Here is a 25826-nt window from a genome sequence, read left to right as displayed (position 1 = left end):
CAATAATCAAGGTCTCCTTAATTGTAAGCATGTTGCGAGCCGTGTGGGTTTATTGGAGTTAAATGCTTTATTCTGCAAACTCTTCGGCGATGGCTTTCACAGTTGCCGTTTCTCTCCTAGACGAATTTGGGCTTGTTGAATGTGCATTTAGATAATGAAACAGTTTAAACCAAACAAAAGACAAGTGGCATGTTTTAATCTTCTCCCAAAAAGCAATTTTATCAGAGACATAGAAACAAAGTAGGGGGATTTCACTAAGAAGGAAGCTGTTTTTATCTGTCTATGTTATGTTTGTGCCCGATTCACTAAATTCACTCAAATCTGGTTGTCTCACAGACATGCATCATTTGTTTGCCAGCATTTAATGGCCGTCCATTCGTGACTTGTAGTGCGTGTGTTCACTACTCACTGGGATTGGTTAAATGAATAGGTCACATTTTAAATATGGGCGACTATACTTGACAATCATGTCACTTAAAATTAAAGCTGCAACAGCTAATCGATAAAATTGATAAAAATATAATACGTGAAAACATCTAATTAAGTACATTTATGCGATTAGTCGATTAATCTGAAAAATAATCGCCCGATTAATCAATAATGAAAATATCGTTAGTTGCAGCCCTACTTAAAATAAAAAAATCTGTCATTTAAATTAAACTTCAAACATTAAGATTATGAGACTTTAGCCTGATTTCACAGGCAGGGTCACATTTGATCTCATGATTTTAGCTCTGGGGAATATTGGAAGCAACAAAGTGGGGGGATTTCACTAAGGATGAAGCTGTTTTTATCTGTCTATGTTATGTTTGTGCCCGATTCACTAAATTCACTCAAATCTGGTTGTCTAACATCCATCATTTGTTTGCCAGCATTTAATGGCCATCTATTCGTAACTTGTAGTGCTTGTGTTCTACTCACTGGGATTGGTTAAATGAAAAGGTCACATTTCAAATATGGGCGACCATACTTGACAATCATGTCACTTAAAATTAGAGCTGCAACAGCTAATCGATAAAATTTATAAAAATATAATACGTGAAAACATTGAATTAAGTAAATTTATCAGATTAGTTGATTAATCTGAAAATAATCGCCCGATTAATCGATAATGAAAATAATCGTTAGTTGCAGCCCTACTTAAAATAAAAAAATCTGTCATTGAAATCAAATTTAAAACATTAAGATTTTGAGACTTTAGCCTGGATTTCACAGGCAGGGTCACATTTGATCTCATGATTTTAGCTCTGGGGAATATTGGAAGCAACAAAGTGGGGGGATTTCACTAAGGATGAAGCTGTTTTTATCTGTCTATGTTATGTTTGTGCTTGATTCACTAAATTCACTAAAATCTGGTTGTCTAACATCCATCATTTGTTTGCCAGCATTTAATGGCCATCTATTCGTGACTTGTAGTGCTTGTGTTCTACTCACTGGGATTGGTTAAATGAAAAGGTCACATTTCAAATATGGGCGACCATACTTGACAATCATGTCACTTAAAATTAGAGCTGCAACAGCTAATCGATAAAATTGATAAAAATATAATACGTGAAAACATCGAATTAAGTAAATTTATCCGATTAATCAATTAATCTGAAAAATAATCGCCCGATTAATCGATAGTGAAAATAATCGTTAGTTGCAGCCCTACTTAAAATAAAAAAATCTGTCATTGAAATCAAACATCACACATTAAGATTATGAGACTTTAGCTTGGATTTCACAGGCAGGGTCACATTTGATCTCATGATTTTAGCTCTGGGGAATATTGGAAGCAAGTCTACATTATTCTAACACACACATACACATATATGTAGATCTTAGTTAGCTTATAGATCTACCTTATTTACAAAAGTTTGTTCTATATCAGCCAGTCCCTTCATTAGCTCATTACAGCCTCTTTATGTCTGGTTGTATCAACGCTTCCATCCGACACAACCACAGAGCTCAGGTGGATGTGGCAGTGATGATGTCAGATCCAACAGGATTTATCCGTCACATTTCCCACACCGCTCGGCCACGTCGGTAAACATTCAGTTCACTTCTGACCAGCTGTAGCATCTGATTAAGATCTAATTTTTCCACCCTGCTTTTATGGTTATGTATAAGCAGATACGTTGGGATCTCACAGAATGTTTATGGTGTGCTGCATCACTTTGCACGCCACTGCCACTTAATTGTGTTGCCTCATTGTCAGGCCTTGTTGCTGACAGCGGCTATCTACAGATTTGTGGCGCTGGAAATACTTTAAGCCCGCTGTAGCAGCCCCTTCATCACTTTCTCTCTTTGCAGCCATCAAGTGGGAAATTAACAATGCAAATCAATGAAGCTGAATGGTGTATTTTTTATTATCCCCTCTCTCTGATGTATTTAGAGCATGAATGATTATTTCAAAGATAGATTACGGACGGACGCTGCCGTGAGCACTCAGGGAATCAGTCAATATCCTCAAATGGGCCTAATTCATTATTTCATCCCCCACCCTACTGCTAAAGTACAGAACGTTGTGGAGAAGGGTGGTGTATTTTCATTTCATTCCTCCAAATGTAACATCATTACCTTGCCGCTGTGATCAGGGGATATCGGCCACGCACTTCCTGGGTCTATCGGAATGACAAGTGAAGTAATATAGGAATAACTGCACAGGAAAGTACTTTTCCTGTCTGCTGAATATCAAAAAATACTCACTTTCAGAATGAAACGCATCGTACATAAATTCGCATTCACATAACAGCTGAATTCCCAGGTGGAGAAATTCCGTGAGGATTCATCTTCCGAAGATGGAGAAATAATGGAATGTCTCCAGTATAGTTAATTATGGATCATAACCAAGACTGCGGAAAACATATTTAGAACTGGGTTTATGATAATGAGGTCCCGAACAATAATTTCTGGATATGAGATCAAACAATCAAAAGCACTTTGAAATTCTAATGATGATGCACAAGACGTCTTGTACAGATGTCTATGAATCTCCTAATAGGGTCTCCCCCCAGCAGACTGGGATACAGACGGATTTTGACAACTAACCTCATTAAGTTTTGCTGTTGTCTTGCCATAAATGTATAAATAAACTAAACAGACCATGGCTTTTAGGTTTTCATGAGTGCACAGTTCCTTTACTCTATAATTCATGTGTTATTTAATAAAAGCTGTCATTTCCCCTGTTTAACATAACAAAAGTGAACGCCAAGTGCTATGATTTCCTCTTGCATTTTTTGAATAGGGTTGCAGTTATAACAAAAAGTTAGGAGTGCTCAGCAGAGCCTGGCTCATATTAAGCATGTGCATGACCCTCCCAATACAGTATATTCCCCACTGCTTTCCTGTTGCCTGATACACTGCATCTCCTGCAAGCCAGATGTTGGCTATTTTTATCATTCGACAAAAGCTTATTCCATGTTGCCTTTTCAAATCTCTATCTGTTAGCTTGATTTAATGCAAATTTTTGTACATTTTAGTAGATTTCAGTGAGTCTTTTGGTGGGTGTTTTTGACCTTTATGGCACAATATGATAATTAGTGTTACAGCATAACAGCATATATTTATTTATTTTTTTCAATTTTTGATACACAAATTGTGATACATTTGTCATGATTCAATGATTTTTTTTATAAGGTATTTGGTTAAAATGAAGTCAAATTAGCCTTTGACAGATTATCTACACGTTATATAGCCTGTTACAGAATGCAAAATCATATATCCCATAATGCCTTTCAGATGTGTCAAAACATCACGGCATTTCCCTGCAATGTTTTTATTCAAAACAGACACGTATATGGCAGTCCAAATACCGACCTTGTACTATCTCTATTAAACATCCGTGGGAACTCAGAATACGTGCACGACTACAAACGTGTTCAGGAAAACTTTGACTCAATGTTATTTAGGGTCTTATAAGATCTCTGGCAGTGAAAATTAGGACGTTAAATCTCATAATGCCATATAGCGGTTGATGCTCTTTTACAGTCTGCACTGCCAGTGCTGTGCTATCAGCTTCGAGCAGGTGACCATCTTTATCATCTAACGTGGGATTAGCCTGAAGGTCTTGTCTGCCTTTCAGAGGTATCCTAAACACCAACATCAATCTTCAAAGCAGCAAAATCTGTCTCACCTCCTGCTTTTTACTTCCAGGGACAAGACAAGGACTCTTCTGAGAATTTCTCAAATGGCGTTAAAAGATCTTTTAAGCACAGGTGTGGGTGCCTGTGTGGAATTTCATGTTGATCTTATTGACTTTATTTCCACTGTTGGCACAATATATAGTTTTATAGAGGAATAAAGATGTCATCCGCTCTGACGCTGTGATTGATAGCTTATAGCCTGACATCTGATTGGTGTGTTTGTGATCAAATAAACCAGCAGTGTCTGTTAGCATCTCGATCAAACCCAGTAGAACGGTATATGCCAAACATTTTACAATTTCATACACCTCTGAGCATTAAATATGCCTCCTTCTGGACTCATACACATAGATTAAACATTTAATCCTGATTGTTTTTAAGTCAAACATGACCTAAAAGCTGACTTGCAATTCTGTCTGAACGTTTGATTTGTGATTTAGTGCATAAATAGATAAAAACCAGATGTCCATCACAGCAACAAAGTTTATTCAAAGTTCACTATTTAGCAGTGGTGCAATGGTTCAAATTACTCACAGTTTGGTGTGTGTCACAGATTTAGGGTCACGGTTTCGGTATGTTTCGGTGTATGTGTGTATGTTTACGGGGACAAAAAGGCCACTGTCAAATTAAAAGAAAATAAAAATTGTTATTTTGTAATAAAACAGGCTTCTTTACAAATATAAAACCTAAGGCGTTTTTAACCTCTGCCAAAATCAACATTTTTACTTAAGAGTACTTGCATTATTATACTACATGTAACGTACAGTAACTTCAAAATGAACATAAAATAGCTTAGAACACTGGGTTACTTTTTATATTCTATGCCACTATCTTCAAGTTTTTTTGCAAGAAGATCAGTTTGTTAACATTCAAATACAGAAGGCAATGTGTGCTGTTTCGGTCTCACCTGCGATCGCATGCTATCAACACCCTGGTGATGACGGCGCAAGCGACTCGTCATATTAAATGTATTGCCTTGAGCATACAGCACTCGCTGTATACAGCGTTTTTTTTTATACAGTTTTGTCCATGTTTTATTGAGCATCGCTGCTACAGTAGACTTAAATGAAGCTGGAGGTGCCTCTATTAGCAGCTTTTTTTCCTTCTCTTGCCGCGCTAAACGGTCCGCAACACACACACACACCAAACGTGAGAAGGAACTGTGATGTTGGCAACAGATTTGCATACTACGAGTTGATTGGACAAGTACTCGCACATAAACACCTGCAGAGCTTATTCAGAACCATACATTATCGGTTTTACGCGTTGTTTATTAGAAATAAGAAATTTGTGGTTGAATCGTGAACGAGACGGTTCGATTCTTTACAGAGAACTGTTGCACCCATAGTATTTAGTATGCCAAGCCTATACCCATGCTAGTGGAGTTGAAGTCAGAAAGAAACCTAAACCCAATCTTATACATTATATATAATTTATTACACTGCTCGTTGGAATGCTTGATTCTGATTGGCCAGTCGTGACATTTGCATTTTTGTTATTCCCAGATAACACTGCTCAAAACTAATAACACACGGTAACCCAGATGCTGTAAAACATTTTGACAGGTATTGTTTAATATTAAATATAATGTGTCTTTTAATATCATATATGACATTATATTTACAAATGATTAAACTAAATAGTGTGTTTGTGACATTTAAACTTCATGTCTTATCTTAAAACCTAAAGTTAACAGATCTTCCTTGCAGAAGGTCTGCTTTAATTTAAAATTAGCAAATAAAATATCTAACATTCAACATTTAATGTTTCTTACCTTACTTATGTGGTAAATAGTCATGTAATAAGCAGGATAATGTACAGGCAGCCGGTTGTTATCGTGAAATAAGCCCCTTCAGTGTGAAACAGGACTGATCACACTGTCAGAGCTTATTTCAGCGATAACAACCGGCTGCCTGTACATTATCCCTTACATGCCACTGCGAACTCACAGATAAAGTATGGAACTGGACTTGAAAAATTGGCACATGTACTAAACATGCATTTTTTTCTGATCTTCACAGCTATGACTATATAATAATCAGAAACATTTTCACGTTTGCTTTTTAAGCAGTGCAAAAATAAATCTGTCCTCAGTTCAGCAACACACAAAAGAGTTATCCATAAAAAATGTAAATGCTGCATTTGGCCCCATTTCATAATATTCTTAAGACATTTTAAGTATAAACATGCACCGTTTGTGGTTTAGCCATGATCTATAACAGATGAACTGCTTCACAGAGGATAACATCACAGCAGGTCTATACAGTAGATATAATGCAAGTTTGAGACTGGACTGAAAACAATGTCAACACAAATTAATGTTCACACAAATGTTTTGCAAAAACATTTTTGTTTTACTGTAGTCCTTTCTAGGGCTGGGTATTGACAAGGGCCTCAGGATACGATACATATCATGATACATGGGTCATGATACAATGTATCACGACACTATACAATATGTTGCGATACATTGCAATACATTTTCTTTTTTTATATCAAATTATATTATATATCAAATATAAAAATTTTTTTAAAGCCAAGGTGCTTCCACATGTCGACTTTGAAAGCTGCAGGTGTTTTAAAATTTTCTGCCATTTTCTCACTCCTGCTAACTTCTGAGACATTGGCCGAATGGCCGTATATGACAGACAACTGGACAGCGATAGCAGCGGCAGAGGAGGTTGTTTGAAGCACACAGGGATTTGATGGCTTTTTAAAAATATCAATAGTAGGGATTGAAATATCGACACACTATCTTGGAAAAATTGTCACAATAGTTAACTGGATCGATATTTTTGCACAGCCCTAGTCCTTTCCCAGTTTACCATTATCAGAGGTGATGTGTCATTTCATTCTTTTAAAATACTTATCTTATCCTACAGTAATATGCAAATGCAATTTTTATTAATCTTACAATATGTGGCTCTGTCACAATTGTTTGCTTTTTACATTAACTCTTTCACGGCCAGCGTTTTTAAAAAAAGTTGCCAGCCAGTGCTAGCGTTTTTCATGATTTTCACCAAAGTTTAATGCCTTCCAGAAAATGTTCTTCTTTAAATATATATAAACATACAATATACCAAATGAAAGAACAGACCCTCTGCTATCAAACAAAAAAAAAAACGTTTCATCCTACCTTCAGTGGTTCTTTTGTTATCAGCTTTTGAATATGGGCAGGTTTCTGCAAAAACACCACATTTTGAGCAAAAAGCAGAGATAATAAAATTTTTGTGATGGACTTTTCATAGAGATCCCATCCAGAGCGATCTTTAAAACAGACACGGACATGCAACCGCTTGCCATAGGGCAATACTTCCGGGTTAAAAAAGTTGCGGAAGGGCGCCACCTGGTGGATAATAGCGGTATTGCGGAAAGACGGAAAATCTCGTCATTGGCGGGGAAGCGTTTTCTCTTAATTGACGAGATATCTCGTCAATGGCGGTGAAAGAGTTAAAAGATTTAATCATTTTTGCATTTCTGTTTAGTGATATTGCACACACCACCTTTGTGTGTTCGATGAAGATATTCCAGTCTTTGTTTTATTTTATTTTATTAGGGTTTGCATCGCTACATTGTTTTAAGGAAATTGTGTTAGGTTATTTATGTTGTAAGCATCAGCCAGGCACAGGACAAAAACGCCCTTATTCTAGTGTTGAGATATCAAAACATGATAACAATCAGAACAGGACGATCCGTTCATGGGGGGATAAATGGCTGAGCTCAGGTTGGCCTGATTCAGGAAATGAAAGCTGTGGTTTATATTATTAATATGTTCAGAAAGAGAACACGCTTTCAAAGGGCATTGTTTTCTACCTCACTTTCAGTTCAGCTCCAACAAGAAAAAAACCTTTTGAACATCACCTTGTTCTGTTGATGCATAAACATGGGAAGATTTGATCTGGGCTTCTTGTATTGTATAATGCTTTGTATAAAAGGTTTGGGTCTTTCTTGATCCCTGGCCTCAGTTGAGATTTAGGCAAGGTGATGTGCTTGGATATCAGAGAGGATGTTATGCTTTATGCATAAGACAACTCGAGCTGCTTCCTCCACACATCCAGAGTCCTGTTGTCAGCCAGCCGGAAAAGATTCCAAGATGAGGTTGTGTCAAAGTTTTCCGTGTGTAGGCTGCGTTTTCATGTGCCACTGTTGATTCGGGTGAAAATATGGGTTAAGGTAGAGAGGTAGAGCGTGTAACAGCATCGTTGATATGTGGTTAGATACCACTGCTGTGATATTGCCTCGATTTATGATGGCTTCTGTCCAAACTCTGCTGTCACATCTGCAGTATCATCTCTTGAGTACAGTCAGGTTGTCTGATCAAATTATGAAGCATCTTGTCAGACATACACTCGATTTACAATAGAAGAAGTGAATAATGCTAAAACGGTTAAATCACAAATCAACACGTTTAGATTCTCACAAAAGTGCATATGAACCAGCAGAGAATATTCAAGATGCCAGATGTTGGACTTATTTATTTATTTAGGGAACGCTACAAGATTGACGCTTATCGTCCTTTCTTGTTTGACTCCTGTTTTATATCAGGTCTGCACTGAGTTTGTGTGTGCATGCACGTGTGTGTATATGGTCAGTCATGCTTGTAAAAGGCTCTGTTTGTTGTTTGAAGGTTGCATAGAGGATACATCGAGTTAAGAAATGATTTCACACTGTATTTTGATAGGATTGCCTGGGGCATGATTATATGCTCAGGCAGATGTGAGATGGACGGGGAGATATAAGACTACAACAAATCCAGATATGCCACACAATTTTCTTCTCTACTCGTATACGTACAATTCCATCTAAATGTATAAAAAAAAAATAAAAAGAATTATAAATATATTATAAAGAATTTTAGGTTTTAATCCGTAGTCTGTTAGAAGTGGAAAAGTAACTTACACGTGCATGCTCTGTGACTAGGCACAACCTCAGACGATGTGACGTTTTCCTTGCACACGCTTACCCCTAGGAACAGCTTGCGGGCCAAATTACAATTCCAAAGATTTGACTGTTAAATGACTTCGATTTGAGCAACGCTACAGGCCTGGATATTAATGCTCTCATGCGATATGGAGCTGAAACTAATTGTAGATGAATGTGGGCTTTAACCAGATTAACCGTGGCTTGTTCAAGCATGTGAATCGCGTTTTGTTCCCCCATGTTCGAGCATTGTGATGCATCAAGTTTTACCGAGGTTATCACAGGATTTATCGCGCTCTTTTACTCCGGCATCGCGACACATCTACCCCATTGGGTTCTCCTACTGTCATCTGCCTTTTGAAAGCCTCTCACGCGGAAACATTTGCTGAATGTTTGACAATAAACATTGCCTTTGTAATCTCCCTGTTTGCTGTTGAATTCATTTTGCACTCTACAGAGGATTTTTAAGCAAACATGTCATTTCTTTGAGCAGTTTGAATTTACATTGCTGACAGGATTTCTTTCAGTTTGCCTGGGAATTGAATCCAGGCGTCTTGAGTGGCAGGTGAGAAGTCTAGCATTGAAACAGCAAGGCTGGATAAATGCCCTAGAAGACTCTCTAGGCTAAAAATGAGAAAAGTAATATGCTGTTTAATACATAAATGTTTTTTGTGCTGTTTGATTTCTTTCCACTTTTCTGGCAATGCTAAAACAGACAGCCAATGCTTAAGCAGATACTGAGGGAAGAATTAAGTGAAAAAATGTAACACTCATTCACTTTCTCTGTCTCTTATCGTCTGTCTGCTCTGTGCTGTGCCCTGTGGCTATAAGCCTCCCTCTGATTCGCTCTTTGAGTGCTGAGCGTGGTGTTGTCGAGAACCCCTGCTTCTTTCATTCACACTATGCTTCCACTTATTCTCCCGCCAAGTGGTGACAGCTGCTGTGGAAACGGCTGGCGTGGTAACCTCCCCCATGCCAGGAAGAGACAATTAGAAGAACTAATGACTGAGCCCCTGTGATCAGAGAAGATTCTGCTCTCCTCCCTTCATTCACCCGCAAGCAAGATAGTGAGAGAGGAGACGTATAGAGGAAGGGATGTAAAGTTTGAAGTCTTAACAGTTCTTCGAAACTTACAGATTTTTAGGTTTAAACATTTCATCTCAGATTCTGATCTGTTACTGGTTTCATTCAGTTTTATCGGACACACAGGCTCTCCGGATTTTGCCAAATCAGTTAAAAGGTGCATTGTTTAACTTTTAGAAGGATCTCTTGACAGAAGTGCTATATCATATACATAACTATATTTTCAGTGGTGTATAAAGACCTTACATAATGAACTGTATTGTTTTCATTACTTTAGAATCAGCTGTTTTAATCTACATACACCGCGGGTCCCCTAATATAAAAGTCACTGTTATGTTTCTACAGTAGCCTTAAATCAGGGGTGTCCACTCCTGCTCCTGGAGGGCCGGTGTCTCTGCAGAGTTTTATTCCAACCCTAATCAAACACACCTGATCCAGCTAATCAAGGTCTTACTATAGGCAGACTAGATACTTTGAGGCAGGTGTGTTGAGGGAAGTTTTAGCTAAACTCTGCAGGACACAGGCCCTCCAAGACCGACTTTGGACACCCCTGCCTTAAATGGACAAACTGTTCAACAAAGGATGTTTCGTCACTACGTTGTCTCAGACGACGACATGTTTGTTCTGTGGTGGCTGACATATGCGTTTTAAAATTGAGGGGTAAGCTGTTGGTTGCAGTTTGCAATCTCACCACTAGATGCCGCTAAAATTGACACACACCACCTTTAAGATTACAACCAGCATTAGCTGCTTCTAGACCAGTGGTTCCCAACCTTTTTCATTTCAAGGCCCCCTAGGTGCCCACAACAATATTTAAAGGCCCCCACTCACTCAATTTTTTCCAAATAAAATTAAATATTACTAGGAATGACTAGCCAGATGTATATTTGCTACAAAATTGGCCAAAAAATAAGAAACATCTTAATGCTCATTTTGTCCAATTTTTAATCATTTTAAAGCATCTTGAGACCCCCTTCGAAATCTTTTGAGGCCCCCCTGTGGGCCCCGGCCCCCTGGTTGGGAAACACTGTTCTAGACCATTGTTTTTCACTTATCACTTCCCCCTGATTTTAGGGTTGAGTTATAGTTAAGGTTGGGGTTTGGGGTGGGTTGAGTGAAAACACACACGTTGCCATGGTTACACGCCTGGCCTGAGTTAACTTCTGCTCTGTGTTTGTTTATCTTTTGGGCTAGTGGCTAAACTGATCTCTGGAGCAAATACCTTGTTGAAAATAAAAATAGTCTTTAGTTTTCTAAAGACGAGGAAAACAGCAAGCATGGATTTTACATAGTAACGTTAGCTTAGCGCAGTGGTTCTCAAACTTTTTCCGCGTGTGGCCCCCTTGTGTACGGTGCATTCCTTTCGCCCCCCCCCCCCAAAAAAAAGAAAATGTATGACAAAAAACTGCTCTAAAATGTAACATTTTAATTAAACAAAACATATTAAGTTATACAAAGTAGTGCTGTTGATTAGTAGACTTATTTTTGTTAGGTTTAATTACACAGAATTCATGAAAAAATGAAAGTTTTTTATAAAATGTCATAAAACTGGGGCCCCCCTGACACCATCTCGCGGCCCCCCTTGGAGAACCACTGGCTTAGCGTTCTAGTTGATGCGCTTTAGCTATGATTTAAACTACGGTGATTTACTTATTTATTTTGCTTGGTATCAGAAATAATCTACTCTAGTGGGACTCTAGTGTTGTTATTGATTCCTTGCTGAATTCTACCGGAAGTACTGTAGATGGCTGAAACCATCTATACAGAAGCTGCAAAGTGACCCTGCTAAAAAAAAACAATAGACACCATCACAGAAATTCTATTGGTTTTATTGGTTTCATTGGGAATTTTATTGGTTCTAATGGAATATGGCCCAAAACACACTACAGTGTAGTGGTTTTAATGGTAAAAGCGAATGGTTCCTATTAGTATTTTAATGGAAACTATTAGAATTTTCTGTAATGGATTTATTGTTTTTTCAGCAGGGGTGACTGCAGTGGTGCTTATGTGTTAAAGTTATTTAGTAAAGACCCACTGAAGTACCTTGAAATGAGCAGGTTTGTTCAGTGCATTGAAAACTTAGGCAGCTGACGTGTTGCCTCGCTGCCTCATGAGGCAATGACTTCAGAGGTATCAAGGCAGCTCAGAAAAAACGCTTTCAGACACACTTCATAGGCAGTGTGTTTGAAATATAAACAGAGAGCACCTTTGTGATAACTAATCACATATTTAAAAACTACAATACTAATTTCTCGCTAGAAATGCAATTAAAAGGTGTAAAAAGTGAAAATATACATTTGATTTACACTAAATTTGTGCTCCAGCTGCTTTCTTTGCCACCATTTTATTTTTTTGAACTCGACCAGGCTCGACCAATCACATTCCCCATGCGCACACACACATAGAATTGTGGGACAGGACAATGGAGGTATCTCAGGAGTCACGAAATAAACCTAACATTGGATTCGGACATGCCTTGATGCCTTCAGGCCTTGGAATTCTGCCTCATAAGGCAGCAATTTAGAGTTTTCGGACACAGGCATAATTTCCACTGAAACAGGAAGTGTGGGCAGGACAAATTAAGTGCCCCTCCCCCTTTTTAATTATCCAGTAGTGTTTAGTTTAGGGGCTGTTTACACTTGGCATTAACATGCGTTTTCATCGATCGGATCACAAGTGGACGACGTTAATGCCAGGTGTAAACGTTGTTCAAAACGTTTTGAACGCGTCCACTTTCGACCACTTTCAACCACATCCAGAGGTAGTCCAAACCACTTTCGATCGGATCGCTTTGGAGTTGCGGAACGCAAATGTGGTTGAATGTGTTCGAACAGCCACACGCGACCGCCTTCTCTCCGCCCATTTATCTAATCTGAGGTATTAAACACAAGTTTTACGTCTTTTTTGACTTCTGGCGTGAACATACGGTGAACAGCGCTATTTTTAGCCTTTCATTGATAAAAACTACTGCGGGTGTTCTCCGTAGTTTTGTTTTGAAAGCGTGAAAGTTGCGCGATCCTATTTCATCAATTGCGCTGAAAATTCACAGAAAGCTCCAACATATAAACGCACAAAACACTGTGCAGCATGTATACTTGCTAAACAAGCAGTGGACTCCGACATAATATTAGTTTGCGTCCATATAAACTCATAATTACTCCCGCTCGCGTTTGAATGACAGCAGAGAGACTCGCCCACCGTCTCACAGACCACCCCCTTACAGTATTCAGGACAGAAGCGGTCGAAAGTGGACAAAAGAGACGGATTTAAATACCAGGTGTAAACGTAATGTGTCTCTCTCGTCCACTTGTGATCCGATCAATGAAAACACATCTTAATACCAAGTGTAAACAGCCCCATAGTTTACTTCACAGTCTTCCAGTATGCTTTAAAGGACACTGGTTTATAGATATCCTTATGGCTATTTGATTCATGCTAAAACCCAAAAACATTTTTGATTACTTGGCATCTTTAAAAAGCATTAAAGCTAGGCGATTTTACTAGTTATTTTTAACCCAGTGCTGGGTAAATACTGGACAGAGCACATGTTGGTTTAATGAATAAACTTATGCTGGGATGTTTCAATGCAGTGCTGGGTTGTTTCAATTCATGGTTGGGTTAACAACAACAACCCAGCATAGGTTATTATAAGCCAACATGTGTTCTGTCTATATGTACCCAGCATTGGGTTAAAATGTTATTAGTATATGTGTTCCCAAGGGATTGAACCCACAATCCATTGTGCTGTTTTGTGCTACTGACACAACCTGATAAAATTAATGTTTTTCACTCCTGAATTCATTTCATAAACTTCATAAAATAATTATTGTCCTACAAGTCTGTAAACCTTTTTCCACATAGATGTTTGTAATGTAGTGGTATGTGCTTTGTAATATTGTCTGACTCTGGTATGTGTAATGTGGTAATTGACATTAGGGTGTTTTGGAGAGAGCTCTGAATCTTTTCACATTTTAGGCTTTCAAAGGTTGTTTGATATTGCTAACCTCTATGTAACTACACACCCACCAGCTCGAGCATGTAAGCAGTATAGAGAATAGGAAAAAATCGATTTTTGCCTAAAGCCAGAAATGTCAGTGTTTTGTCTGGCTTAAGGCGAAATCTTTGCTTTTTAACATGCTCTGTGGATTGATGCAAACAGTTAAACATTATGCAGTGTGAAAAACAATTAATGAAATGTACATACGTACCATATATAACAATGAACCCAAAAGAGAATTTATCTTCCTTCGTTGAATGTAAAATGAGCTTGATGGATTTATGAGGAGCTCTGTAATATGCTCAGCATGTCACCTTATCTTTTTGACATTAATCTGACCCTTGGTACAATGAATCCTATAAAATGATTATTTATATGAAATTTCACACCCTTTTGACCCCTGAGATGCTGATGGAGAGATGAGAAAGAATGAGCCGATGTTGAGGTCAGAGCAGAGGTTACGTTTCATAACACTTCATTAATTGAATTGGTTTACTTAGTCAGTGACATATTAAGACATTTAGAGTTGCTTTATAAAATTCCTTTACAATTCATTTTTAAAAGAAGGTTTATACAAATGCATAGCAGAGTTGCATCATTACATTTTTATGTCCATAATTAATCCTAAAAATTTTTTCTCATGTTTACAAAATAACAGTCTCTTGCTGTCTGAGGGACAAGCAAAACGTTACCACAGTACATATAAATATTCTTCATCAATGTTTGTTGTTCATAAATGTCAGTTGTTCTGAAAGATCTGTTTACATTTTATTCACGCATTACACTGCATCATCAAGTGAACTGAATGGTGTTGTTGTGATCCTGACTACCTGGAATGGTTTAGATTCCCCAATCATTTTGTTATATTGTTGGACAACAGAACAACCAGCTGACTCTTGTCAGTCAAAGATGAAGCAGACAGTAATGAATTCTTGCACCACCTTCTTAGGATCTAAGGATCTTGTTCTGACCAGTTTTTAGTACACACACAACAGATTAAATAAATGCATTAACTAAGTTAAATAAATAAATAACAGCATTAAGCAAATTTAACTGCATGTGTTAAAGTGATAAATTGTTAAATTACTCAATTTATACGCACTTTAAATGTGAAATGCAGATATAAAGCTTGTGTAAAATGAGAGTTGCATTATGCTGGTTTCTTTCTACATTTTATAGGGGATTTTAGTGAAATTAATGACTTGGAAAGAAACTCGAGCAGAGGGTCTTAATTGTTTATGAGGACCCAGGTTTATTGTTTATGAAGACCGAAAGCCGGGAAAAGAAACAATCAGATATAAAAGCTCACCGATGGTGAGTGATGAGGGTGCAGAGAATGTGTACAATTCTGTGACAATGAGAAAGAGAGGAGAAAGAGATGGAGGTTTTAAAAGAAAGGTCTGCCAGTGGTGCAATGCATACTGTATGTATTGATTATGAGAAGCAGGCAGTAAATATTCAGAGGTAATGAATGCAGTTATTGGCCACAAACTCACTTCATCTATCACCATCTGACGCCAACCGGATGTTCGATGACCCTTCTCATATTCACACATCTCTGGTTTATGCCTTTATCCTCCTGTCTGAGACGATGGTCTAATTAGAGCTGCAGCTCTGTGACCCGGTGGGATTCTGCCATTAGGAATCTATTACTTTATCCGCAGTTAATGGATCTGTATTTTCTTGCAGCAGGCTAGGGTAGGCTCTTTACTTGCATGTGACAGTAAACTTTTTTTTGCACTTTACATTTTTTTATGGCAATGAATAAGAAATGTGTTTTTTATGTTTGAAAAGGAAACATTTTACTCCGTCCCTAGCTTACAAATATAGCGGTTATAGAAGCGGTGAATCAGGTCCAATGGAGCCATTTTCTCGTAGCAGCATAGTTTTAAATTAACTGCTACTTCAGGTTATAGGAAGCCAGAGATTGAACACATTATCGTCACACAATTTTGACCGAGTTGAAATGCCAGGCTGCTCTTCATTAGTCACACCACAGGACAGATTGAGCAGTTAATCAGAACTAAATTCTGCAGCCAAAAGTGCAATTGTCCATGATTGAAAAACTTTAATGGCTTCCAAAAGCAAATTGCCAGAATGACAAGTATTGCGCCAAACTTTCCATCCATTTGGGTAGTTTGCGTGCTTATTACTGGAAGTGTTTAGTATTTAGCTGCTGAAGTTCCTTAAGCTCAATTGGTAGAGCGTGACACTAGAAACGCTTCTGATTTGCAGCAAACACACAACCAGCTTGAATGCATTTCAGTAGAAGAACTAGTAAATGCTTAAAGAGCAACAATGGTCCGGTTCATGATTTTACATTCCCTTTGGTGTTTAAGTGTGTATAAGTACTTGTAAATGATATGCAAAAGGACTACAACAAACACGAATTGTAGGCAACAGTTTACTTCCTGGGCCTGTTGACGTGGACACGACGGTCATTATCATAATTCCTCCCGCTTTGACTCACAACCTGTAAGTTAACTCCTGTCAGCATTGCATTGTGAGCGAATCTTTCAAACATGTTAAGGAGCGTCATTTTCCAGCTGACGTCAGAGGTATTCAGGCCAATCACAACGTACAGATTAGCTGGCCAATCAGGGACAAAGTGATTTTCAGATCGATGAGTTTTGAAAAATATCAATGCATTTGAGGAAAGCAGTATATCTGGAGCTACAAAAATGTACGGTATGTGGAAAATAATGTGTTTTTTAACCATAAACCACGCGAACACATTGTTTATTACCAGATACACAAAATAAAGTTTTTTAGCAATGAATTAGGTGCACTTTAAAAAAATGTTGAATAGGAAATGTGAAACTGAAAACCAAGCTAAAGTATTTTTTTGTGATTTACTATTTCTACATAAAGTAAAATCATCCTAAATAAGTTGTGAAAATATATCCTTAAACGGATAGTTTACCCAAAAATGTAAATCCTGTCATTATTTATTCACTCTCGTTGTTCTAAACCTGTATGAATTTCTGAAGGGCAAATTTTTTGATATAGCCCTTTTAAAACCTTTTTGTTTTACTTGTTGGTTTTATTTTATTTTATTTTACTTGTTGATGTGTTTTATCATTGTTTAAAATAACATACATAAAAGAAGCCAAGCTAATATAAAAAATATGTAATAAACATTAAAGGCACACAGCGAAACATTTTGGCCACTAGGGGGTGCTAGACATGTATTTTTCACGTTTAGCGCCCCTAGAGGCCACAAGCGCCGCAGCACTGCCCGTGTCGTAGGTCCATGAGGTTACCACAGCGCCACAGTGTCATGTGATTTAAGTCTCTCTCTAAACTCTCCAAGTAGCCTCCGGTAAAATTCACGTTAAAAAAAATTGTGTTCGGGTGCCAGAGAGGACTTATATTTACATATTTAGCTGACGCTTTTATCCAAAGCGACTTACAATTGCTATTTATGTCAGAGGTCGCACTCCTCTGGAGCAAGTAGGGGTTAAGTGTCTTGCTCAGGGACACAATGGTGTGTCACAGTAGAGTCTCTTACACCAAAGGCGTGTGTTTTATCCACTGCACCACCCCCATACTTAAATATGCAAGCAATATAACATTACTTACTAGTCCAAAAGCATGACGGTCAAGTCAGCATCGGTCAGGAAACCCTCCTCCTTCTTTAGTTCACGCCAGCGAGCGAACGCTGGCCCAATATTGATCCTCATCCTTCTTTTTATTCTGTCACTTTCCCGTTTTCTCTTTTTGGTCTACTCCGACAAAACCTTGGGTTTCTTTTTCTTAGTTGCTGCTTCGGCCATGACAAAAACATCAGGAAAATAAATACTTGCACTCTCACCTCCGAATTTGAGGAAGTGGAGGAAGTGACATATGCCGTAAAGCAGATTTTTGTAGTTCTTTTTGTGCTCGGGTTACTACCCGAAACCCCAAGTTTAAAAGTACGAGTAAAAGCAATACAGACACCGTCAGGCTATGGTAGACATGTCATTCAACCTATTTTAAGTCGATGTACCATCACAAGGGTCTTGAAAATATATTATGAAGGTCGAAAAACTACAAAGTGTCACTTTAAGATTGTGGCTTTTAGTAGAATGTGCTTCGGCGGGCAACTTACAGACTATGTTCGGGCAACCTGGTGCCGCGGTCACCATGTTGGAGACCACTGATATAGTACATACCATTACCCCATTAATATAAATCTGCTCAATGAATGAACATCTACTAAAACCTGACTTGTATGATCACATGTGTTACATTTGCTTACAAATATTATTTCACCAGGCTAAAAGGCAATAAATATTGAGGCACAGCTTGGATTGACACAGCTTGACTGGTTGCTTTATGTCTTTGCCTGTAATGGAAGCTATGTTCATGTTCCTATTAGTGTGGGTGAATTACACAGAGCACTTTCTGCTAATAGAAATGTATATTTCCACTTAATGAATTAATCCTGCTGTGTGAACCACTTTGGTACGCTTTCTGTTTTTATTTCTTTTGCTCAAATGATCATTTGTTTAACTGCCCTGTGATGACTGAACCTCAGTCGCTCTCTAATTCTGCCCAGCCCACCCCAACATGTACTGTATTTATGATCAAATACAATGCATTGCTGGGCCAATACTGGAAATAATCAATTATAGCCAATAGTCTGCCTAGAGAAACACTGAACCATGATCTATAGGCTGCAGAGAAGCAACAATGCACTGTTTGTCCTGATAATTCTCAGTTATGCAGAATGAAAAAAAACTTTCTCACCTCAAAAATGTACTAAACATGCATAAAATCATAGGATGTGTCAAAATAGGGAGTAGGTGAATTGAAGAAGTTTAACTTAAAAAGTGTGTGTGTGTGTGTGTGTGTGTGTGTGTGTGTGTGTGTGTGTGTGTGTGTGTGTGTGTGTGTGTGTGTGTGTGTGTGTGTATCACTGTTTGATTGAATAGCCTCCCATTCTCCTGTTATGTGCCTGCTCTTTGGTAAATTAGCTTCGTCTCTATTGAAAGAACAATAAAAAGGCAAGCTTCTTTTCATCAAACGCTCATGTTTTCTGTTGTTTTTGTAATTACGGCAGGACTAATGAAGCAAATAGATTAGCTTTCTACATTCCTTTATTTGGATCTAGGCAGTCTGTTAGATACTTTTGTCTAGAAGAAAGCGGTGGCTTGTTATTCTACCCTATCTTTTTTTTTTGTAGCATGCTGAATGAAATTCTTTCGGCACTTTTCTGAGTTTTTAAATATAACTATATACACACACACACAAAAAAAGGACAGCAAAAGGAGACCTTTGTCAAAGAAAATAACAGCATGAAGTTGAAATGACTAGGTCTCTAGCAGTCTTGATTAAACATTAATATTTTTCTGGTCTCAGACTATTATATGACAAGCCACCGCTGTTGAATTGACCTTTCACTCAGTAACACCGCATAAAATCTATTTAAAGTGTTTTTATGCAGTGCTTATTTCTTCGCCAATATTGTTTTTTTCACATTACAGTATATTGACCCACACAGAGGCAGAAATGCAAGATGAAATCTTAAGATTGATTTGGGGGTGTTAGCTTCACACCAGGTCAAAAGTGTTTTGTTTGACATTTGTGAATGAATTTTGTTCATTTGATCTTTAATTCACTTAGAAGCTAGCTCAGTGGGGAGTTAGTTTTAAAAATAGGTTTTGGTTGTGGGTTGTATGAGAAATATAACAGATGTCACAGATTTTCTCTTGCAATTTTTGTTGTTTCTTTAGGAAGTTTAAATGGACACCACAACTGAGCTAATGTTGCTTTAAAGGGTTGGTTTCCCCAAAAAAGGAAAATTCGGTCATTATTTTTTCACCATCGTGTTGTTTTAAACCTGGATGAGTTTCTTTCATCAACACAAAGCAAGATATTTTGATCAATAATGGTAACCAGTTGACAATAACCATTGACCTCTTATCACCATTTATCAAAATATCTTCTTTTGTGTTCAACAGAATAAAGAAACTTATCCAGATTTAGGACAACATGATGGTGAATAAATGATGAGAGAACTTTAAATTTTGGGTGAACTATCCCTTTAATGGATATTTATAATAATTTTATTTCTTAAAATGGCTAATTTATATTTACAAAAATTAAGTTAGGTCATGGAAAGATATCATATGTATTCAAACGGGTTGGAGTATTATGAAGTATTGTGTTTTAAAGCAAAATGAGGGTTAAGGGGGTCACACACCAGACGAGAAGCGTCGGTCGCGTAGTGCCATGAATCTAAAAACTGAACACATTAAATTCTATGAATTTATGCACACCAGCGGCGCCTGACACTGTGCAACAGAGCGCCACTCACATAGTTTAACATTAAATAACATAATATTTGTCCCAAATTGTTAGCAATTAACATTGGCTGCTAACGTATATTTTGCATTTTGAAGTAGACGCTATCTGACTAAGCTTGCGCTAATTGCACGTCCTGTGTACGATACCTGCGAGTTTACCTACACGGTGTGGCATTTCTCATCTGATGTACGACCCCTTAAGGAGTCTATGACATAAGATCTTTCATTTTCCAGAGAGAAACATTCCTCAATAATGGCCAATGAATGGGGAGACTTTCATTATAACGGCATAAAAAAGATTTTTGTATGTATAAGATGAGTCAAATGACCACCACCCTCTTTTATCTTTGTCTAATGATGCTAGAAGGTGCTAAATAAGCCCAGAGAGACCTTCCACCCCACCAGGCTCACGTTCAACCAGTGTCTCCACCCCCTTCTTTTTGCAAATCAATCAGCGGGTCTGGTGTGATGAGATGGCCTATAGGTGTCATCCCCTTGATGAGTTCAGATGGGTTTTCCACTCCCACGCTCACTTACCACAATGACCTTGTGAAAATGAAACAAGCAATCAACCAATTTTAATTTGAGGAAGGCTTGAGGAACTTGTCTGGGGATGGCCGGGGTCAATAACTAACAGGGAGTGGGAAAGATTATCTCCTCTGATGATTGTTTAGGTATTTATTATGATAATTATTGCTCATAATGGTTTTGGTCTGCAGTGACATTTGGCACTGATTATACTGTGAGAGATAGTAGGTGTTGACATGGCTATTTCAGGCTGTTTCATTGACCTCTGAGATGATCAACAGGTTACTTAATAAACATACCCTGCATCCGAAAACCACACACTGTGACGGTACTGTATGTACTGAGTTAGATGAAGTAATCATCAGCCATTTAAACAGGTCGTTCTATATACAGTAGTATGAATATAGTAATGAAGTGAATGAAATTCTGATGTACAAGTCCACTATGTTGATACACCACATGACATACGTCATCCTAACAACAAGTGAGCCGTAACTTGGATGCTGTTAAAGCACAGTTTAACTCGAGGGGCAACTTTTCGATCTCTCTAATAAAGCTAATAGATAATAACAGGGCTGAAAAATGATGACTTACCTGAAATGAAGTGAGCACTACAAACACAAGCCTCTTAGATATTTGCATTGTCCCAGTCTGCATGTTTAATTGCTTGCAGCCACAGATGTTGTATTTTTTGTTTTTGAGATTCTACAGGAATCCCGAAAAACTTAACGGCAGACCTGGTGCGATTTTCAAAGCCTATGGCGCAAGTAGGCATTTTTGACGATACCAACTAATACGCAACTCAATCTGCTGTAATGACTTTTCTGACCCCAACATGCGCAGTGGGAACCGCCTGTGACATGAACTGTGAAGGGTCTATACGGAAGTTATTTAAACTGCAATTTATCAACTGGCCACTTGAGGCTGGCTCCAAAAGAGAGCCAGTTCCCATAGACCTACATGTTAAAATTCCCAACTTTACAGTAGAAAATAATATGTTTACAGTCTGGTACAAAACGGGTTTTTGGTCTATACTGTTTAACAAATTTTGCCATTCATGACAACTGTAAGGGGGTACATTTTTTGTAATTCATCCATTTAAATTATATTAAGCCTTAAGTTCTGCATAATTAAGGGCGTGGCTGCATGAGTGAGGGGTGCACTGCCACTGCTGTCACTAGAATCAAGCTAGTTGGGTGTGGTTTTAGCATCTAGCAACCTCAGCTTCACCCATGTCCCGCCTCTTTACCCATTTTCGGTTATCCACGAGTATTGCATGGTGACCTACAGCCAATATGGCTGCTTCAAGCTTCAAAAAAGCTTTTTACAAACCTATGGGTGACATCACGGAAACAACGTCCATATTTTTTTACAGTCTATGGTTTAACTACAGGGTACAACTGTTTTCCTTATGTATTTATAGTTTAAAGAGCCGCGTTACAGCTTTCCGACATGTTTGAATATGGTGACGCCACTTCTTCTTTGTTGGCTAACCGTTCTAACAGGGGCTCACAGAATAATAGTGTTCCTCAAATACACACTTCAAAATCTTAAAAAAAAAACTGTAGAAGGTCATCTTTGTACTTCTCGTCTACTGTTTATTTAATTATACAAGTTCAGACAAATTACTCACCTGTTTTTGCCCACTATATCCTCCTAGGACCTGGTGTGTCCACATACGTGGACATCACATTTTTGTTTTCAAAGTTTTATTTTTTGGCCATTTTGCCTTTATTTAAACAGTGAGTGAGTAGAGAACAGGAAAGTACAAGGAGGAGAGAGGGGTATGGGATCGGCAAATGACCACGAGCCGGGAATCGAACTCGGGTCGCCGAAAGTGCGAAAACAACACATGTCGGAGCGCTGCCACTACACCATCGGCTCCAACGACATCACATTTTTTGTTGTTTGCACCATAATACTTAATTCTGTGTAACTGGAACCTGTTGTACACAAATGTGGACAATTACACTGCTTCATGTTTAAAGAAAAATTTTTGGTCATTATATTTATTAGTTTTTCTTAACCCCAAAATAGCTGGAAGAAATCTGAAAAAAGACAAACCAAAGCTTGGGTCTTAGAAGGATATAGTATGGAAGTAGGCGGTTTCGGACACAGCAACAGTGGCTATTCACATACTCAAGTGGTAAAATATTAAGTGTTTGTAGATAAGTTTTTGTTTATGTTATCTTGCGAATAAACATGGCTGTCCCAGCAACACGCACATACTGTTCTTTTCTGAAATGGTAAAAAAGGAAAAGTTTATAAGATTTTACAATAATTCATGTTCTCTGTTTTTCCTAGAAAACAACTGTACCATATGTAGACAGCACATACAGCTTGACCTGGCTTTTCTGAGAATTTTCTATTATCTGCCTATGAATAATGAGAGATCATTTATTTTCTTTCACTCATTCTTGAGAACATTCACCATTGCAAAACGAAGTCCATAAAGACATTGTTATCTAAAGTAATGCCATAAGAGTTTACAAACAAATTACATAGATTATCTGTTGTTTAGTTGATGTAAGCTTACTTGCGTGTTTCTGCATTATTCCTAATCAAATGTGGGTATATAAATCCACTGTAAGAGAGAAAGATAGATATTGAATGGAAAGAGAGGTTTTGTCTCTTATGAGGAGCGAGAAGAACAAACAGCTGTGATCTCAAGCAGAAAGATCTAATTCTCCCATAAGGCTTATTTTAGCTTCCTCTCACCATAACCATCTGCCATGCACTGGATGGGCAGCATCCAGAAAGAAACCGGGGAAAGAAAAGTGTTTTAATCACAATGAGGATCTGGGTCAGATATTCTCTAACATTTGGGCTCTTTTAATGGATGTGAGTCTGATTTGAAGTTTGATGATGGCATCCAAAAAGGGCTTGTGGGAAATGGTAGTGCTTGTGGACAAGCATGTCACTGGTTTGTTCAATAAAGAGGTGAGCTGTATCTGCAGCAGAGGCTTTATTGGATGAGTTATTAAAAGGAAGGGCAATAGTGCAGTGGGACTTGTTTTCTGCTGGATCCACATGCTTGTTCCAGTGGGAGATCTTTTATTGATTTGTTCCTAGTAGTTTGTTCTTCAAGGTCAGTAGTGCAGTGGTGTCTAAGGGCTTTGAATAGCAGTCACCTGTTGGTGTTGGAAATAATGAGAGTGTTACTGTGCAATTGTGTTGTTGCTTAAAGAAGAGGGGTTTTTGTCAGTTTGGTCACTGTTTACATACACTCTTTGGTTGTTTTTCGTAAGTGTAATTAATTGACTTAATGCAGCTTCTTTTAAAGGCACGATATGTATATTTAGCCGCTATAGGCCATTAAAAGGCCAAAGCGTGATGCTGTTAAAGAGCGTGGAATGGTGGGAGTTGTATTCTTTACCTTCGGTGCCCATAGGAATCGATCTGGACTCACAAATCATGTTTATGGATGATTTATTGAAATACAATATACATTTTTTTTTATATAATCCCAATGTGTGGTTTGTTAGAAGTAGGGATGTCCCGATCAGGTTTTTTTGCCCTCGAGTCCGAGTCATTTGATTTTAAGTATCTGCCGATACCGAGTCCCGATCCGATACTTCTATAATACATTAAAAAAAAGAAGAGCGAAAAAACAGAACCATGATGTTCCTTATGTCATGCCGCACGCATTGCTGTTTTTGTGTGGAGTCAAAAGGGTCTAACTCTGTGCCAGAGCATAACTATTGATGTGTTAAAAAATAATGAGAATATATGTAGTATATATGTTCATGGGTTAAATTGGGGTTTGTTTTGTGGGGATGCTCTGTTAGGAGGGAGGGTTCGAGGGGTAACATGTTTTATCCTGATGACAGCAAAGCCACTGGTGTGTTTCAATGACATTTTGGACCTCTGATAGGATTTTATAAGTTTCAGCTTTAAAGCTGTGCCACAGGTTGACCCAAACATTAAAACCTGAACTTTAAATTATGCAAATCTATGAGTCTGACACCCTATATGCATTTGTTGCACATGTCATTATGCACAATTGATCAAACTTTTAAAGGAAGTTATAAGAATCAACCTCCTTGACTAATTCTAGGCATAAGATAGGCTACCCAAAAAGACTCAATTAACAAGAAAAACAACATACTGATTCAGCAATATGTCTTATAAATTAGCCATAGAGATTCCCTAAGCTGGTCAGCAGTTAGTTAAACAATCACTATAGTTAGGTTGTAATTTATTTGTATAATCACAATACATTATTTTATTAAACAATACAATAAGTTGTATCCAGTTATCTAGTTAACATATTATAATAAGATGATTGATATGGCTATACATACTTTAATACTTTGTTTCTAGACTTCTATTAAGTTTTTTCGACGTGTGCACCCTTCTTACCTCTCTCTCTATCTCTCATCTCTACAATGTGTAATGTGATCCTCCTGCGCAAATGCGCGTTCTTGAGCTTCTGAGTGAGACACAGAGCTGCGTGCTGATGTAGATGAACTGAGCACATAGTGACAAAAATGATCGACGCGTCGTTTAAATGAGCGGTAAAAACCCGCTTTTGTGTGCACAGCATGCACGAGTGTGTAGTGTGTGAAGCCTATGAATGAAAACACGTTTATTATTCGCGTCAGTTCACACGCACAAGCGCAGCGCGTACACTGGCGCAGAGCAGAGCGAGACCTTCAGTATGTGTGCTGGCCCAATTTAAACCCTGCATATGTATCCGAGTCCTGATCGGAAGGCAACGTCCGATTCCGATCGAGTCTGAAACCACGTGATCAGGGCCGATTTCCGATCACGTGATCGGATCGGGACATCCCTAGTTAGAAGCAATTTAACCTGTGGCACTGTGCAGATTGATCGGCCTATGACATGAAACTATCGAGAGAGTACCTGCTTTCAAATCGC

The 25826-nt window shown here is 38.1% G+C and overlaps 1 protein-coding gene across 1 annotated transcript in view; it reads left to right on the top strand.

Moving 5' to 3' along the window:
* The window catches only part of atrnl1a (attractin-like 1a), a 273803-nt gene that overhangs the window by 188938 nt on the left and 59039 nt on the right, over positions 1-25826 (top strand). The window lies entirely within an intron of this gene.

This window comes from Paramisgurnus dabryanus, chromosome 20 (assembly GCF_030506205.2).
Source record: "Paramisgurnus dabryanus chromosome 20, PD_genome_1.1, whole genome shotgun sequence".
In the NCBI taxonomy this organism is placed as follows: Eukaryota; Metazoa; Chordata; class Actinopteri; order Cypriniformes; family Cobitidae; genus Paramisgurnus; species Paramisgurnus dabryanus.
The sequence above is the reverse complement of the archived record's forward strand: the minus strand, read 5'-3'. Positions and strand labels throughout refer to the sequence as shown.